We start from the raw sequence: 18082 nt of genomic DNA on the forward strand, positions 1-18082 counted from the left end.
CTACTTAAAATAGCAAAAAAAATTATTAAATAAAAAAAAAAAAAAATAATGTATGTAAATGTTCTGTAAGATTAATTAAAGGTCTCCAGGACATTTATATATTGTAGGTGGTCAGTGGGAGTTGTACATGATTTTGCCTTCAAGTGACAGATAAATGATATGAAAGCAAGCATAAATTAGGTACCACATCTACAGCCTCCACACAATTATTATCATCTCCTAATTTGCTAGAAGTGATTTTCAAAATAATATATGATCAGTCATATAACCATATATAATGTAAATGTAATAATACACAGTAAGTAAATAATAGGAGCAGTGTTCTAAATATTGCCAAATACCCCACAGAATGAGATACAAAACACACTTAAAAATTAAAATCAACAAGTCCCATTAGTGAACTATGTGACAAAAAAACTAAAATTTGAATGAGAAATCTTGAAAATCCTCTAATACAGAAGGAAGGTGAATGGACCAAAACACACTGGGCTTTGACTTCTTCCTGTGATTATGACAGACAATAGTGAATTCACCACCACAAAGAATGCACGCTTATCAGCTGCACAAGCTTTAAAGCTTGTGGCGAACACCCAGCCAGGGTCTTTTTCGCCGATCGAACCACAGACAGCCTCCATACACCACTCTAGACTGATGATCTTGTAGATGGTCAGAGAACCCAGCATTCAAATTCACACTTGGAAATTATGATAAAACCTGCGTGTTTTCTAGACAATACACCGTTTCTGGGTGCTGCATGCTTTTTACCAGTAATGGATGCTTTTGTCAGGTGAAAATGGCAAATAAAATGAAAAATTAAAAAAGGAGAATCCTTGATATAAATTATCAGTTTATGATACACCTTGTACATTTTTAATGATTTTCATCATTACTCTATTATCTTCTATTTTTTAAGCTGTTGGTATACTTCTCAGTATTATTCAATTATGTTAAATGCACTTTCCAGTCAAAGTTGAAAATCTATCTAAAAAAGCAGGTCAAAACTTAATGCCTCGTACACACAGCCGGACTTTCCGAGAAAAAAAGTCAGACGGCTTTTTTTTCCTCGGAAAGTCCAGCCGTGTGTAGCCTCCATCAGACTTTTTTTGTCGGAAGTCCGACGAACCTTAGAGAACCGGTTCTCTTTCTTTCCGTCTGACTTTTGCACTGTCAAAAGTTCGGCCATGTGTACAAGGCATAAAAGGTTTTTAGTTTTGGATAGAATGGAAAGGAATTAGAACCTCTGTCAGTTTTTATTGTTGTCTGTGCTCCCATTAAGGAGATTCACCCTCTCCTATTTGTCCAGCTTACCTTTATCTTTAAAAGTAAAAGAAAATCCCAAGTTTTGGGTTGTCCCCAGAAAAAATTAGGGGAAATCTTCCAATGGGGAAGATTTGGTAACCTAGGGTTCCTAAAAAATATCATTAATAAAAGGATTTCCTCTTACTTTCTGCTTGGCTGTGGGACAGGAAGTAAAGGGAAATCTCCACTATGGAACCTAGATGCCGAAAAAAACAAGAAGGTTTTGCCTATAGTTCTACTTATTTCCTATACTTCATCAATCCTGCTACATCTTTTTTTTTTTTTGCAAAACTGGGAATTCACTGTAGACTTCTTGTTGCATCATCCACATAAAACAGGTTGATGGACGTTGAAAATGTCTAGAATTGCTCTTTGCAAGCAACAAAATACTCACACAACACTGAAGAAGCTATGAGTGTTTGGCTGTCTGTAATTTGTTAAAACAGCTGTAAAAATGGATACAGTTTTTGCAGCCTCTTTTTAGTCTGTTGGAATTGTGGTACCTATATATTTCTTAACCCCTTAACGCCCGCCACACTACTATTTACGTCCGCAAAATGGCACGGACAGGCAGAAGGACGTATATATACGTCCTTGCCTTTCCGGGGGTCCGATCGAGACCCCCCCCCCCCCCCCCGCTGCGTGCAGCGGGCGGATTCCCTCGGGGAGCGACCTGGGACGACGGTGCGGCTATTCGTTTATAGCCGCTCCGTCGCGATCGCTCCCCGGAGCTAAAGAACGGGGAGAGCCATATGTAAACACGGCTTCCCTGTGCTTCACTGTGGCGGCGCATCGATCGAGTCATCCCCTTTATAGGATCTCAATCGATGACGTCAGACCTACAGCCACACCCCCCTACTGTTGTAAACACACACTAGGTGAAGCCTAACACGTTCAGCGCCCCCTGTGGTTAACTTCCAAACTGCAACTGTCATTTTCACAATAAAGAATGCAATTTAAATGCATTTTTTGCTGTGAAAATGACAATGGTCCCAAAAATGTGTCAAAATTTTCCTTAGTGTCCCCCATAATGTCGCAGTCACAAAAAAAATCGCTGATCGCCGCCATTAGTAGTAAAAAAAAAATTTTTATAAAAATGCAATAAAAATATCTCCTATTTTGTAAACGCTATAAATTTTGCGCAAACCAAAAGATAAACGCTTATTGCGATTTTTTTTACCAAAAATAGGTAGAAGAATACGTATCGGCCTAAACTGAGGAAAACAAATGTTTTATATATGTTTTTGGGGATATTTATTACACCAAAAAGTAAAAAATATTGCATTTTTTTCAAAATTGTCGCTCTATTTTTGTGTATAGCGCAAAAAATAAAAAACGCAGAGGTGATCAAATACCACCAAAAGAAAGCTCTATTTGTGGGGAAAAAAGGACGCCAATTTTGTTTGGGAGCCACGTCGCACGAGCGCGCAATTGTCTGTTAAAGCGACGCAGTGCCGAATTGTAAAAACGCCTTTGGGCATTTAGCAGCATATTGGTCCGGGGCTTAAGTGGTTAATAAGCATTTCAAGCGAGTTCAATATAAATGACAATGTCAGAGCTTCCACCATGATACATTATTGTAGGTACAAACTCTTGCTCACCTCTCTACATTTCTTACTTCGATCTTCTGAGCTTAGTCAATTAAATCTTTCGACTACCTTGCTTAAATGTTAAGGGAGTGCAATAATAAAGGCAGACATGATTAGAGGCAAAATATTTTACACCTACATGAGTGAGTCATGTTGGAAAGTCTGACATCTTTGATGTAGGATATTCCTCTTCACACCAAGAACTGACAATGTTGTTAAACATTGAAAATCATAACTCATTCTTCAAAACCCTATCATTACTAATAAAAAAAGTGACAACGATGTCAAACATTGGAAAGCATAACTCATTCTTCAAAATCGAATTATTACTAATAAAAAAACACAATTTAGTTCAAAAAAGGATTTTAAACTATACTAACAATCCAATGTTAGTGCAGCAATCTCCCCTGCTGTGCTATTGTGTTCTGACAGGGGGACAGCCACCCTGCCAGAACACTCCGGTCAGTGCTCTCAGTCATTGGTTGAGAGCACTGATTGGGAGCCAGTCAGCAGACCTTTTTCAGTCATGAGCCTTCGACAGAAGTCGGCCAAACGCCTGACTTCTGTTGGACTGGCTGCCATACACAAGGGTCGAATGTTTATTGAACTGGCCGATGCCGGCCAACATTTGGTTCAACATTGGTTCAACATTAGGCTTAACTGTCAAAGGTCTCTCTTCTTCATCGTCACAAAACAAAGGGCATTCTTTTTATGAAAGATGCCCTTTGGCTATGTGTTCTAAAAGTATGATTCTGGAAGATCTCAACAAGAAGTGCCTACTGTATCTGGCATATTTTTTGTCAATATTCAAAGCAAAAAAGTGTGCTGGTTTTTAAGTAGATGCATCTGATTAAAATGTCAACGCTGTGTGACATTATATATTGAATTAATAAATGTGTACTGTATGTCTTGCAATTCATCTTTTTCTTTCTTTTATCCCTGACCTTTTGATGATCAAGTTTCATGTGAAAACATGAATACAAGAAGTTCTTTGTACAGAACGCAGTAATGAATGTGATACATAGAACATCTGAACATTTCACATTAGAGTGTACAGTTGAATGTGATTAGATTTAAATAATTAATGCTGTACAGAGTTCATTTTACTGCACCACCACACTATCAAAGATATCAGAAAGATGGAACTGGGCTTTACCAAAATGCTGAGTGTTCTCTTATTTTAAATATACGATGGAGAGAATTTGAAGTACATTAAATCTAACTCCATTTACATTATGATTTACAGTATCCTGGAATATGCTTTCAGTGTCTGAATGTTCAAGTGCCATATGAATAATCAGAAAATATGCATTTTTCTGGAACAGCATAAACTGGTAGTTTTAGAGATTCGCAGAACTATCATTTTACGATGACAGAGCAAATCCAAAGAACTGCCTGTTGATTTATTCCTGTATATTGTCAATGGGCCACACACACACACCTACCTAAGACCAGACAGCATGACACTCATGTGCGATTATGAATGGCCTTAATTCACCTGAGAAAGAGTCATATTAGAAATGGAAACATTTTTGAACTGTAAGTTAAATTGTGAGCACTGATATTTTTCCACTTCCTTCAGACATAAAAACATGAACTGCAAAATGTCAAACTATGTTACGAAAATATAACTGTGCCCAGTTCCTTTCCTTAGAGACACTTACACATTTATGGAAATAAGTAATAACTCACAAAAAGAAATAAAATAACTAACTATCTATTCATCCTGCAAAACTACATGTAGATTTTTGGATGGGGTCAAGTCTAACTCCAGTTTTCCCCCAATCGTCTTCTAGGCAAGCCCTCAAGAGGATGACCAATTACTCACCAGACTAGGGGATTTGGGAAGTGTTATGCCACCTCCCCCCAGTGCATCTGATTCCCAAAGTCCTAAACAAGTTCATGCAGGTTGGACTTCTGGTGCCCCCTTCCTTGTTCACATATGCCACTGTAGTAGAATTAGCTAATAGGATTAGGATATGGTGACCCCTCAACTGCTCTTGAAAATTAAAGATTGCTATGGCCACTGCCATAAACTCCCTCCAATTTGAGGCCACATGGGCCTCGGAAGGAAACACAATAGCTGGCAAGGACTTGAGGGACCACCTTAAAAAAGAAAATGGCAATGTGTTTCCTGTGTAGAGAGGAGCTCCATCTCTCAAGAGCTGGCCTGGAATACGACTGGGGGTAACACATTTTATTGGGACATTTTTTTCCAGTCAAATTAAGGAAATCATTAACCACTTGCCACTAAAACATGTACCTGTACGTAATTGGCTTCAAGTGGTTGTACCGCAGCTGCAGGCATTACTTTGGTACAGATTTTTAGATGGTCGGCTCTAGTAATAACAAGCAGCTGCTCGGCTTTTATTACAAGCACCGAGAGGGGTCGCTCCCCCTCCCCTCCCCCAGGCTCTCCCATCCCATCGGAAGAGCCGAGCAACCAGACGGCTGGCCAGAGACCCAAACATAACTGGGATCAGCTTTGATCGGGTCTTGGATGTAGTAACCCAGAAGCAACCTCACTTTACTCGGGAGCCAACGGCACCAGTTTTCAAAAATTGAAAGTATACAAAAACACCCATCTTGCCGTTTTGAATACTTTCAAGTGCAGAGGAGAGGTTAGGGATCTAATTGACCCCAGATCCCTCCATAAAGAGTACCTATCACTGCCCTATTACTGTCAGCAATAAAAGTGATAAAAAAAATGAAAAGGGACAGTGTTCAAAGTGACCCATCCCTCGTTTGGTGGCAAAATTGAACGCAGATGTAAGTCGCGCCCGCAAACGTAAACGTAAACAGTGCTCAAACCACACATGTGAGGTATTGCCGCTATTGTTAGAGCAAGGGCAAAAATGATATTGCAAGACCTTTTCTGTAACTCTGAACAGGCAACCTTTAAAAAAATGTAAAGCCTTACCTATAGCGATTTTTAAGTACCGCCATTTGTCGCCATTTCACAAGTGTGCGCAATTTTAAAGCATGACATATTAGGTATCATTTTACTCGGCATAACATCATCTTTTACATTACACAAACAAATTGGGCTAACTTAACGTTTTTTTTTTTTTTTTTTATTCATCAAAGTGTATTTATTCCAATATAAATATAATTTTATTGCTTTGAATAACCTCTGCACAAATACAGTGAGACATAAAATATTGCAACGACTGCCATTATATTCTCTAGGGTCTCTGCTAAAAAGTATAGTGTTTGGGGCTTCTAAGCAATTTTCTAGCAAAAAATACTGATTTTAATTTGTAAGCAACAACTGTCAGAAAAAAAGCCTGGTCTTCAAGTGGTTAGAACACATTAAATTCCTTTTTTACCCCTACGATTGTCAGCTCCATCTAGTGGCCAAAAGGCAGTATTTGAATAATTCAGTCTATTTTGTAGCGTTGCATCAAAACAAATACCGGTAACAGTATCTGTGCTGATACTAAGCATTGTACTCATGCAAATGCTCCGATAGTAAAACCAAATAATGCTTCAAAATCGCACTGCAGCTGGCCTGCAAATATGTGAACAGTCTGTACAAACTCACTGAAACGCACATGAAAACTAATGTGAAACTGATGCCCCTGCAAGTGAAATCTGTGTGGTGTCCCCATGAAATTTCATGCATGTAGTGTGAACGAGCCCTAAAAAAAGCTGTAAAATTAATTATCGGTAATTGATATCAATACTTGAGAAAAAGTATCGGTACTCGGTCTTAAAAAAAAAATGGTATCAGCACATCCCTACTAATTTGAATAAATAATACCATTTAATCTAGAGAGAAATAAGCCTACAAATAATTGATTTTGCCCCCTTTGGAAAAGAACAAATGTACATGCAGTTTTACAGGATGAACAACTCTTTAATTATAATGTTGTGAAACTGCAAATTGAGTTATTAGAACTAGTTTTTCTATTTTAGCTTACTTTTGTATAAGAGCCTGTTCACACTGGGGCGGTACGACTTTGGCGGCGACTCGGCAAGTCGTCTTGAAGACGACTTCAGAAGCGACTTGCAAAATAACTTCTGTATAGAAGTCAACGCAAGTCGCCCCCAAAGTCGTACAAGAACCTTTTTCTAAGTCGGAGCGACTTGCGTCGCTACTATTAGAACGGTTCTGGTGAATAGAATGGGACGCAACTTGTCAGGTGGCTGAGTCGCCTGACGAGTCGCCCCAGTGTGAACCAGCTCTAAGTGTATTATTATTTGTGGTTTCTAGGAAAACTGAGACAATGTTTGTTGTAAATGTAAAAGTCTATTGTTACAACTGAATCACTATAGGATATAGTCTGTTACACAAAAAAAAAAGAGATTACATGTTATTTATTCACCATCAGAAAATAAAAAAAAAACAATAATAAAAACATCCTTCTATTTCACATAATAAAATATATTTACATTTTCTCTTTTCTTTCTTTTAAAAATGCACTATTCAGTTATATTGGACTGGTCAAATAGTAGCAATACTACTTACAAGTCTAGGACTGTAAATTATTCCAGTGATATGCTACAGTGCATAGCGTATAGCAGGCTTTATCCCACAGCATTATTACTCCAATGTAAAGTGTTTACAAAGCTTCATTATGATCCACTATTAGGGGACCTTTTGGGCTTCCCCTGCAGTCCCTTCAGCATTTGGTGGGACCCAATACTAGGTCTCGTCAAGTCCACGTCACATCCCTCCTCCAAATCTTCCTTCCACTGACGATAGGAATGTTGTGTTCCATATTTGTAGTCACGCCCCAATAGCTGTAGAGTGAATGCTGGATCAAGGTCCAGAAGCTATGCAGTAAACCCTGGGCTTATGGCCCGTACACACGATTTACAAAAATGGTATGAAAAATAACGCTTTTGAATCGTTCGTATGAAAATCTGATTGTTAGTACACAGCTTTCGAGAGCCGATAACAACAGTTTGTCTAATATTATCCGATTGGACAACCACAAAAAATGTTCTTGTATGAAACTAGATCGTACAATTTTTGTTTAACCAGTAAAGTTGTTGTTCAGAAATACAATACAATACAATACAAATACACTACAACACTTCTGATTTTATATTCAGTCATAGGAGATATTTTGTCTCTTCTTTTTTCGATATGAGACTAGTATGCAAAAAAAAAATAAACAAATGGACCATCACTCGTCTGAAAATTTAATTGTGTGTACCAGATATTAGACGCCAAGACACAAAGGCAAAGAGCACTGGACAAAGCAAACAAACCGCTGCCATTCTGCTGCAAACATATAGTAACATATAGTATGTATGAAATAGTCATATAAGTGCTATTCAGGAGTACGCGCTAATGGCTGAGACACAATCCCAATGTTCCACTAGCATAACCTGCTTTTTCAAAAGGTCCCCTTGAAAAACCCTCACCAAAAATGCTGAGTGTTCTCTCAGCTTTTAAACTTTTAGATACAAGATGAAGGAGAATTTGAAGTCAAGCTTTGAAGAACATTAAATGTAACTCCATTTATAATATGATTTGGCATATCCTGGCTTGTAGTTTCAGTGGCTGAATGTCAAGTGCCATATGAATTTTCTGAAAACATGCATTTTCCTGGAACAGCATAAGCAGGTCATTTTAGAGATTCATAACACTATCCTTTTACCATGACAGAGCAAATCCAATGAACTGCTTGCTGATTTATTCCTGTATAATATCAATGGGCCACACACACACCTACCAAAGACCAGACAGCCTAAGCGAGACACTTAGGTGTGACTGTGAATGGCCTTAATTCACCTGAGACAGATTCAGATCAGAAATAAAAACTGTATGTTAAATTGTGAGCGCTGATATTTTTCCATTTCCTTCAGACATAAAAACGCAAACTACCAAATGTCAAGCTATGTTAAGCATATATAACTGTAGCTAGTTCATTTCTTTAGAGACACTAAAACAAATTATAGAAATGGGTAATAACATAAACAGGAAAAATAACACATAAGATGATGTTGGTAAAACCACAATGCACTAAAAAGGAATTATTATAAATATGTTCCTCATTTTATCTCACAATTTTCTCCTAAAAAGTGTAGTTCACAAAATGCAAATCTCTTATGTATCAAGTCATTATTTTACATACAATGGGCATTTCATGGCTAAAAGTTCTATTTTCTTATAAATTGTTACATTCTCTCCTGAAGAATGATTTTATTATCACTTCAGCTTTCTCTTTTTCCCACCCTACTCAATAAATTCCTCACTGAACCTGTTATCACAATTCTGAAGCCAGTAGTATTTTAATATCTTGGCTACATTTTACAGTAAAAAGAAATAAATACGTGGGTGAAGTAAATGTATTTGATTTGTGTGTTAATGCCTTTGGGAATTTTTTTTTTTTTTTTAGGAGTCTAACTGTTGAGGTGCTAATTTAGTGTTTTTTTTTTTTTTTTCAATTTGCGTGACCACTATTTCTTTAGCTTTATAGGGAGCTGACAAATCCAATCCATTGGGCTCATTTAAAGACTCAGTGTGATGGTTTAATTATCTAAATCTAGCACCTATGGTTGGTAAAATTTTGACTACAAAAAAAATATGCATTATGCTTGTGTTAACTTTGCATTGTTTTAATTACTCATATAACCCAGTCAGACCTCTCTCAAATGTACCCACCTTATGGCCCTCTTCACAGTGAATGTCCGATCAGGTCCGCCTCTCAGTTTTTAAAGGCAAACCTGATTGGACCATCCAGTCTCTTCTATGGAGTGGCAGATGTTGGCAACACCTGCCGCCACCCGATCCGATCCTGCCCACAAAAAAACAGATGGGTGGTGGTCCTGTTCCCCATCCGTTTATCGGATCATATGGAAATGGACAGGCAGATATATACCAATAAGAGGGGCGGGACCTCTGTGTCCCATGATGTACTCCAAGAAAAGGATTTTACAGGTAAACGGTTATAAAAATCCTATTTTCTTTATCGTACATCACAGGGACACAGAGCACTATAGTCATAATTATGTGGGATGTCCCAAAGCAATGCCTTCTAAGGGGAGGGAGACACAAAGAAAAATGGCCGCCGACGGGCGTGAGGACCTATACTGCTGCCTACAGCACACTACGCCCGAAGGCAGCATCCTCTTGCCAACTTACATCCAACTGATAGAATTTTGTGAATGAATGTACTGACGACCAAGTAGCGGCCTTGCAAATCTGAGCCACATAGGCTTGGCGATGTACTGCTGATGAAGCACTGTCCGCCCTGGTAGAGTATGCTTTAACCTGAAAAGGTGGAACCCTTTCCTTCAGACTATAAGCCTGACAGATCACCCAACGAATCCACTTAAAGTTGATTTCAAAGCTGCCTGGCCCTTTCTGGGGCCTTCTGGCAGTACAAACAAAACATCAGTTTTCCGTATCTGAGCTGTTGCCTTCAGATAGGCCTTGACTGCTCTCACTACATCGAGAGAATGCAATAATCTTTCTTCTGCAGAACGAGGTTCTGGAAATAGGGAAAGCAAGGGAACATCCTGGTTCAGATGAATACCTGACACTACCTTAGGCAAAAAGGTTGGGTGAGGACGCAACACCACCTTGTCTTTATGAATAATTAAGTATGGCTCTTTACAGGAAAAAGCAGCCACCTCTGACATTCTTCTTGCGGAGGTTACCACAACTAAGAACACCAATTTTCTTGTCAAAAGAAGCAAAGGAATATTGTATTAAGTATCAGCTCAGTGGGCTGTCCTTGCAAAACCGACAAAACTAGATTCAGATCCATGGGCACAAGGGTGACCTGACTGGCGGTTTATCCAAGCTACCTCTTGTATAAAAAAGGCCCGGACCAAAGAATGCGAAGCAAGCAGCATTTGGAAAAATACTGCCAAGGCCAAAATCTGACCCTTGAACGTACTCAAGGCCAGCTTCATTTCTACCCCCAACTGTAGAAAGGCAAAAATTCTACCTATGACATACTTTCAGGGGTGCCAACCCTTGGTTTCACAGACCCTATAATAAATGGTCCTAGAGGCCGTCTTTCTAGCATTAATCAGGGTGGTAATCACGAAACCTTTAAGCTCTTGACTCTTTAGGATGTGGGCTTCAACAGCCAAACCATCAAATCTAGTGACTGTAAGGTAGGATAGAATACCAGCCCTTGCGACAGCAGGTCTGGATGAGATGGAAGAGTCCATGAATCCCCTACTGCCATCCTCATGATCTCTGCACACCAGGATCTCCTGGGCCACGCTGAAGCTACTAGGATTACCTTAAAATCTGTGAAAACTGATCCCACGGGGTCACTAACGCATTCGTCCCGAGTACGAGTGGATCACTTGTTCTTGACACAAAGCTGTTCAACTTTTTGTTGAATCTGAAAGCCAACAGATCTACATCCGGGGTACCCTATCTCTGGCATGTGGCCAGAAAGACATTGGGACTATTCTCCCGGGAACAACTGTTGGTGGCTCAAGAAATCCACCTGCCAATTCTCCACTCCTGGGGTGAAGACTGCGGATAGGCAAGGGACATGTTCCTCTGCCCAAGCCAGAATATGGTTCACCTCCCTCTGGGCTGCGTGACTTCTGGTGCCCCCTTGGTGATTGATATAGGCCACTGCTGTGGCATTGTCAGACTGTATCTTGACGGAACAATTCTGTAACCTGAACGTCCAGGCTATTAGAGCCAGATGTACTGCCCGAATCTCTAGGATGTTGATGGGCAAGGCTCTCAGACTCTGACCACTTCCCTTGGACAGTGGTTTCGTCTAGGATTGCTCCCCAAGCCCCATACGCTGGCATTTGTTGTTACCACCTTCCAGGCAACTGGAATGAAGGATTTTCTTTTCTGTAAATTCTTGGTTATTGACCACCAACTGAGACTCTGGCGCACTTTTGGGGCCAGATTCATTGGATAATCCAAAGACAGAATACTGTATTGCAACAGTCTTATATGAAACTGGGCATAGGGAACTGCTTCAAATGAAGCCACCATCTTCCCTAGCAACCTCATGCAAAGGCAAATGGAAGGACCCTTCCATACCCTGACCACCTGGACCGGCTTATAGCGTTGACTTTTGCCTGGGGCAAAAACACTTTTTCCTTGTCTGTATCTATGACCAAACGCAAATATTTCAGTCTCTTTACTGGTAGTAAGGATCGTCCGTTGAAACACGGACCATTGCAACACTAAGCGGTATGTCCTTTAATTGTTTTTACTCTGTTCAATAGGTGTTTTTTCTTAAACACCCTTGGTTCATTGAGCAGAGTTTATTATTAATTAATTTAACTCTATAAATTGGGGAGAAACAGTGAGACTGATTGATTTTTGGTCTCTTTGTTTTTCTTTCTCATTAGATTGAATTTCTTACATCTCAATAGAAACTCAGGTTCCTTGTATTTTGAGGCCATATACTTCATCGCAATGGAGGCCATCTAGTGGTTGCTTTTGGTTACTCAGGCCCACTGATTTATGTCAGTCCAATTGATTCAGCTTTTTGTTTAAAATCCTAAAAGGTAAATATTATTATTTTCTATAAAGATGAACCTATCTTTTTGAATTTTTCTTTTATGAAATTTTCTTGAGAGTTCATCCCCACAATGATTCAAGTATAAAGAGCCTTATATAGCTTTATATTGATTATGGTTTTCAGGGACTGTTTGGTGCATCAATCTTGAAATGATCTTCTTAGGATGATCCGAAGAAGGTTTCCATCCACTTGATTGACTCATTTTGATGTGTTTTTACTTTTAATTTGACAAGTTGAGGTAAGTTCTTGTTGCGCTTCCCTTCTGCTGAAATATTTGATATTTAGGAACTGCTATATTGTCAATATTGATTGTCCACTTTATTATTTTCCTTGGATATTTCTATCTTTAAAATTTCATATCACAAAAAAAAAATGTATACAAACTCTACAGAATTGTATTCATTATTGCTTCTGCAATGACCATTGCTGTATATTGATTTCTTTTTTGATCCATTACAGTTCAGTTCTAACATCACTCCTGAAGAAGCTCTCACGAGCGAAACATGTAGAGAGAACTGCAACAAGTTGTTATGTGGAACTGAAGTTTCTATGTTATACACTTCAGCTGGCCTTGTATTGATTTCTATATATATTTTTGTACTATTTAAAAATGTTATTAAAAAATCTTTTCTATTTTTCTAAAAACCATTGTGTCTTTCACAATCTATTTGCACCGTATAATAGTCCCAGGGTCCTCAGGTACCCTACTTCCCTCTTTTTATACATACCATTAATGGGATGAGGTGCTTTTTCAATCTGAGGATCTGTTTGTCCATATAAATACTGATGAATTCTACAGGTTGAGAATCCAACCTAGGTGTTCCAAATACCTGACCATTCTGGACACCCCCTGGTTTAACCGTGCTACTGACTGATCTGCCAGTAGCAGGTCGTATAGGTATGCCGTTACTGCTATACCCTGGCCCCTTAGTCTTTCTAGCACTGGGGCCAAAACTTTTGTAAATACGCGGGCAGCGGTGGCTAACCCAAAGGCAAGGCCACAAACTGAAAAGGGGCGCTGTTCCACTGCAAAATGCAGAAACATCTGATGAGCGGGGAAAATTGGCAAATGTAGATATGCATCTTTGATGTCTATTGATGCTAGGACTTCTCCTTGTAGGATTGACTACATGCGGAAAGAATGGATGTTTAGGAAGCAATTCAGATCTTTGAGATCTAAAATGGGTCTGACATCTCCATTCGGTTTCAGTACCGTGAAGAGATTTAAATAAAACCACATACCCTGCTTTTCTGAGGGGGTCTCTATGATTACACCCTGAGACATCAATTGGTCTTAGCACCCAAAATAAAGACCTTCTTTTCATTGGGTCTTTGGGGAGTAGCCTAGGGCTACCACAGAAATAACCCACCCGTTAAGGATCTCTTCTTGCCAAGCCCCTGAAAACCACAGAAGTCTTCCCCCCCTCCTTGATTGAGCGTGGGCGCCCCTTCATAAGGAGACCTTGGGACTCTGCTCCCCTTAGGCACTTCTGCAGTCCAAATAAACACATAGGTAAATAGTTCCACAAAAAAACAAGTACATATGTATACTGCTTTAAAGGATCACTAAAGGAAAGCTCGTTTTTGCTTTGATGTTGCTGTAAAACTGCTCTGATCTCCACACTTCTTGGTTGTCGGTTTCCTTATAACCATCATACTGGGAGCTTTTCACGATGGTCTAAGCTGTCATTACTGTGTGTCTAAAACTTAACAGAACCAATCAGATTCATTTTAAAAACAAAACACTGCCCTGGATTTGTTTGTTTTTGTTTTGTGTGTCTCTCTAGTTCACAGGAACATGAAACCAGTTTAAAAGTGAAACTGCAGGCACATTATATGATTGATTTTTATCTATTTGTAATAATTTTTAAAAGGAATCTGTTAACTTTTATGTCTCTATACCCTGTAAACAGTAATTTCAGCAAAAAAAATGTTTTCCTTTAGTGACCCTTTAATGCATGCAGCATGTGTTAAAGCAATATGCCTCTACGAAGTGTGCGTTCATGGAAGCATGAGTCCATACAAATATTCTATTAGGCAAAATATGAAAAGTGTGTGCTGTACACACGCATTCATGTAGCACGTGTGCCATGGAACAAGCATCTTTGCAAAGCAAGCATGCGTTTATGAAACATGTTATGCAACATTCCGCAACACGTATATATGCAGACATGTGTTTCTAAGCGATTATGAAGAATCATGTATATTTAAGTAAACGTATTAACATGCCTCTTTAGGCGATCATGAAACTTTAGGCGATCATGCATCCTTATGCGATCAAGCCTTTCTGAATGATCAAGCTTCTCTGTGTGACCAAGCACCCTTATCCTTGTGCGATCAAGCATCTTATGTGATCAAGCACCCTTGTGTGCGATCGAGCCTCTCTGTGCGATCAAGAACCCTTGTGCAATCAAGCATCTTTATGCGACTAAGCATATTTATGTGATAAAGCATTTTTATGTGACTATGAAAAAAACATGCATATCTATACAAACATAAACATGCATCTTTATGTGACCATGTATCATTAATCAATCCTGTCACCTTACGCGATCACGCATTTTTATGTGATCAACAATAAACATGTTTTGTTTTTTGTTTTTACACAAACATTTTGTACACCCATGATCATGTGAACTGGTAAAAACAGTTATCTTCTGCCACCGTGTGCTCCAGCAACTGTTTCAGCATCTGTGCTTTTTAGCAACTGTGCGTTTTAACAGCAACTGTGCGTTTTAGCATCTGTGCATTTTAGCCACTGTGCATTTTAGCATCTGTGCATTTTAGCAATTGTGTGTTTTAGCAACTGTGCACCTTAGAAATTGTGCGTTTTTAGCAACTGTGCGTCTTTGCAACTGTGCGTTTTAGCAAGTTTGTAATCAAGCACCTGCTTAACTGCAGTTGGTCCTATACTTTAGACCTGTAGGATACCAAGCACATATGCACTATATTGGAGATACAACTCCCTAAAATGCACCCATGCTCATGTCTTTCAAACATGTACTTTAAAAACATGTAATTAAGCAATAAATTAGCAAGCACATATATTATGCTGTTCCTGCCCACAAGCAGATAATAACACCTTTAAAGTGAACTGCTAATCATTCAGAGGTGTATCTAGTGGGATATCCAGTTTGCAGAGCTGCGAAAAAAATATAGAAAAAGAAGCAGTCTTTTCATTTTGGTGAGACCAACTTTTACTATAAATGAAGAGCGTTACATTTCTCCATGCACCCAGCCTAACATGCATGTCTACCAGTGATGGTTAGAGATTCAGGGCCATATAGCCAGTATCTATTTTTGTGAATTAGACCGCAAATACTTCAAGGATGAAACCCATTGAAGATGCACAGATGGATCAGCCAGTGTTTCTGCATCAAAAGGCATAAATTGAGACTTAGTCCAGTTAAAAGAAGTGCCACACTAAAAAAAACATTCATACTCTGTGAAAATTTAGCAAAGATAGCTGATTAGTCCTCAGGTTTGCTCTGAGTCACCGCTCTGTGCTCTGCCCCTCCAGTGCTCACTGAAACGCAAAGCTTTGGCTCTCAGCGGCAAGCTGAGAGGGTGAGCCAGTTGTCGGTCAGACATCTAGGTGGATCCTGACATTAAGTAGTGGTTGTATATGGATTATTTTTGGAGAATAAAGACATTGTTTAGTGTCACTTTAATTCACAGGGAGCCTGTACAAAAACAAAATGACGAATGCTTCCTAGTCTTGTCTACCTCAAGGTCTTCCAACCTACTCATTTGTCTATTATGCCCTTATCTTACAGGGGATATACAGTGGGTACGGAAAGAATTCAGACCCCCCGTAAATTTTTAACCCTTTGTTATATTGCAGATATTTGCTAGAATCATTTAACTTCATTTTTTCCTCATTAATATACACACAGCACCCCAAATTGACCGAAAAACACAGAATTGTTGACATTTTTGAAGATTTATTAAAAAAGAAAAACCGAAATATCACATGGTCCCAAGTATTCAGACCCTTTGCTGTGACACTCATATATCTAACTCAGGTGCTGTCCATTTCTTCTGATCATCCTTCAGATGGTTCTACACCTTCATTTGAGTCCAGCTGTGTTTGATTATACTGATTGGCATTTGATACCTGTCTATATTAGGCTTCTTTCACACTATGGATTGTATGTCCGTTTTATAATATCCGTATTACACCTATTAACGGACGTTTATTAACGGATTTAATAACGGATACATACGGATAAATATTTTACCATTCTTCCTTTATTGAAAACGGATAATGTTTATCCGTATATATCTGTATACATCCGTTATATCATTCCTTTCTAACGTCCGTTAATAAAAACCATTTCACCCTTTCTTGAAGTCCAGCTCCAGAAGTCTTTACTGAGCATGCTCAGTAAAATTAATGTCCGTTAACATAACGGACATTTACGGAGACATTTACTAACGTCCGTGCGCCATAGACTTTAATGTTAAAATATAACGGACGTTAATATATCCGTTACTTGCAACAGACAAAAAATGGACAAAAAATAGTGCAAGACCCGTCACATATTCCGTTATAACTAACGTCCGTACGTTATAACGGACTATTACGGATCTTTACGGAACATAAAAAAATCCCATAGACTTTAATGATATTTTTTAAAGGACGTATAACTTCCGTTTTTTAACATTATCTGACGGATTTTAATACGGATTATTAAAACGGATTTATTTTGTAGTGTGAAAAGGGCCTAAGACCTTACAGCTCACAATGCATGTCAGAGCAAATGAGAATCATGGGGTCAAAGGCACTGCCTGACGAGCTCAGAGACAGAATTGTGGCAAGGCACAGATCTGGCCAAGGTTACAAAAAAAAATTCTGCTGCACTTTAGGTTCTTAAGAGCACAGTGGCCTCCATAATCCTTAAATAGAAGAAGTTTGGGATGACCAGAACCCTTCCCAGAGCTGGCCGTCCAGCCAAACTAAGCTATCAGGGAGAAGAGCCTTGGTGAGAGAGGTAAAGAAGAACCCAAAGATCACTGTGGCTGAGCTCCAGAGATGCAGTCGGGAGATGGGAGAAAGTTGTAGAAAGTCAACCATCACTGCAGCCCTCCATCAGTCAGGGCTTTATTACAAAGTGGCCCAACGGAAGCCTCTCCTCAGTGGAAGACACATGAAAGCTTGCATGGAGTTTGCTAAAAAAAAAAAAACACCTGAAGGACTCCAAGATGGGGAGAAATAAGATTCTCGGGTCTGATGAGACCAAGATAGAACTTTTTGGACTTTATTCTTATGCCGCGTACACACGATCATTTTTCAGCATGAAAAAAAACGAAGTTTTAAAAAAAAATCATTTAAAATGATCGTGTGTGGGATTCACATAATTTTTCGGGTTCTGAAAAACGACAAAAAATGTTTTCGAACATGCTGCATTTTTTAATGACGTTTTAAACTATGTCGTTTTTCGGGTTGTAAAAAAATGATCGTGTGTGGGCTAAAACGACGTTAAAAACCTGCGCATGCTCAGAGCAAGTTATAAGACGGGAGCGCTTGTTCTGGAAAACTATCATTCGTAATGGAGTTAGCACATTCATCACGCTGTAACAGACAGAAAAGCGTGAATCGTCTTTTACTGACAGGAAATCAACTAAAGCAGCCCCAAGGGTTGCGTCATCCGCATGGAACTTCCCCTTTATAGTGCCGTCGTACGTCACCGCACTTTGCTAGAGCATTTCTTTAAAACG

At 39.1% G+C, this 18082-nt stretch overlaps 1 protein-coding gene and 1 long non-coding RNA gene across 4 annotated transcripts in view; one reads left to right on the top strand and one right to left on the bottom strand.

Annotated features, from left to right (window-relative positions):
• METTL25 (methyltransferase like 25) overlaps nt 1-18082 on the bottom strand; it is a 332607-nt gene that overhangs the window by 262101 nt on the left and 52424 nt on the right. The gene's annotated exons all lie outside the window — the stretch shown is intronic.
• Nucleotides 12203-12926, top strand: LOC120932075. The gene is made up of 3 exons (XR_005747923.1): nt 12203-12347; nt 12485-12599; nt 12821-12926. It is a non-coding gene; the product is annotated as an uncharacterized LOC120932075 (long non-coding RNA).

This window comes from Rana temporaria, chromosome 3 (assembly GCF_905171775.1).
Source record: "Rana temporaria chromosome 3, aRanTem1.1, whole genome shotgun sequence".
NCBI lineage: Eukaryota > Metazoa > Chordata > Amphibia > Anura > Ranidae > Rana > Rana temporaria.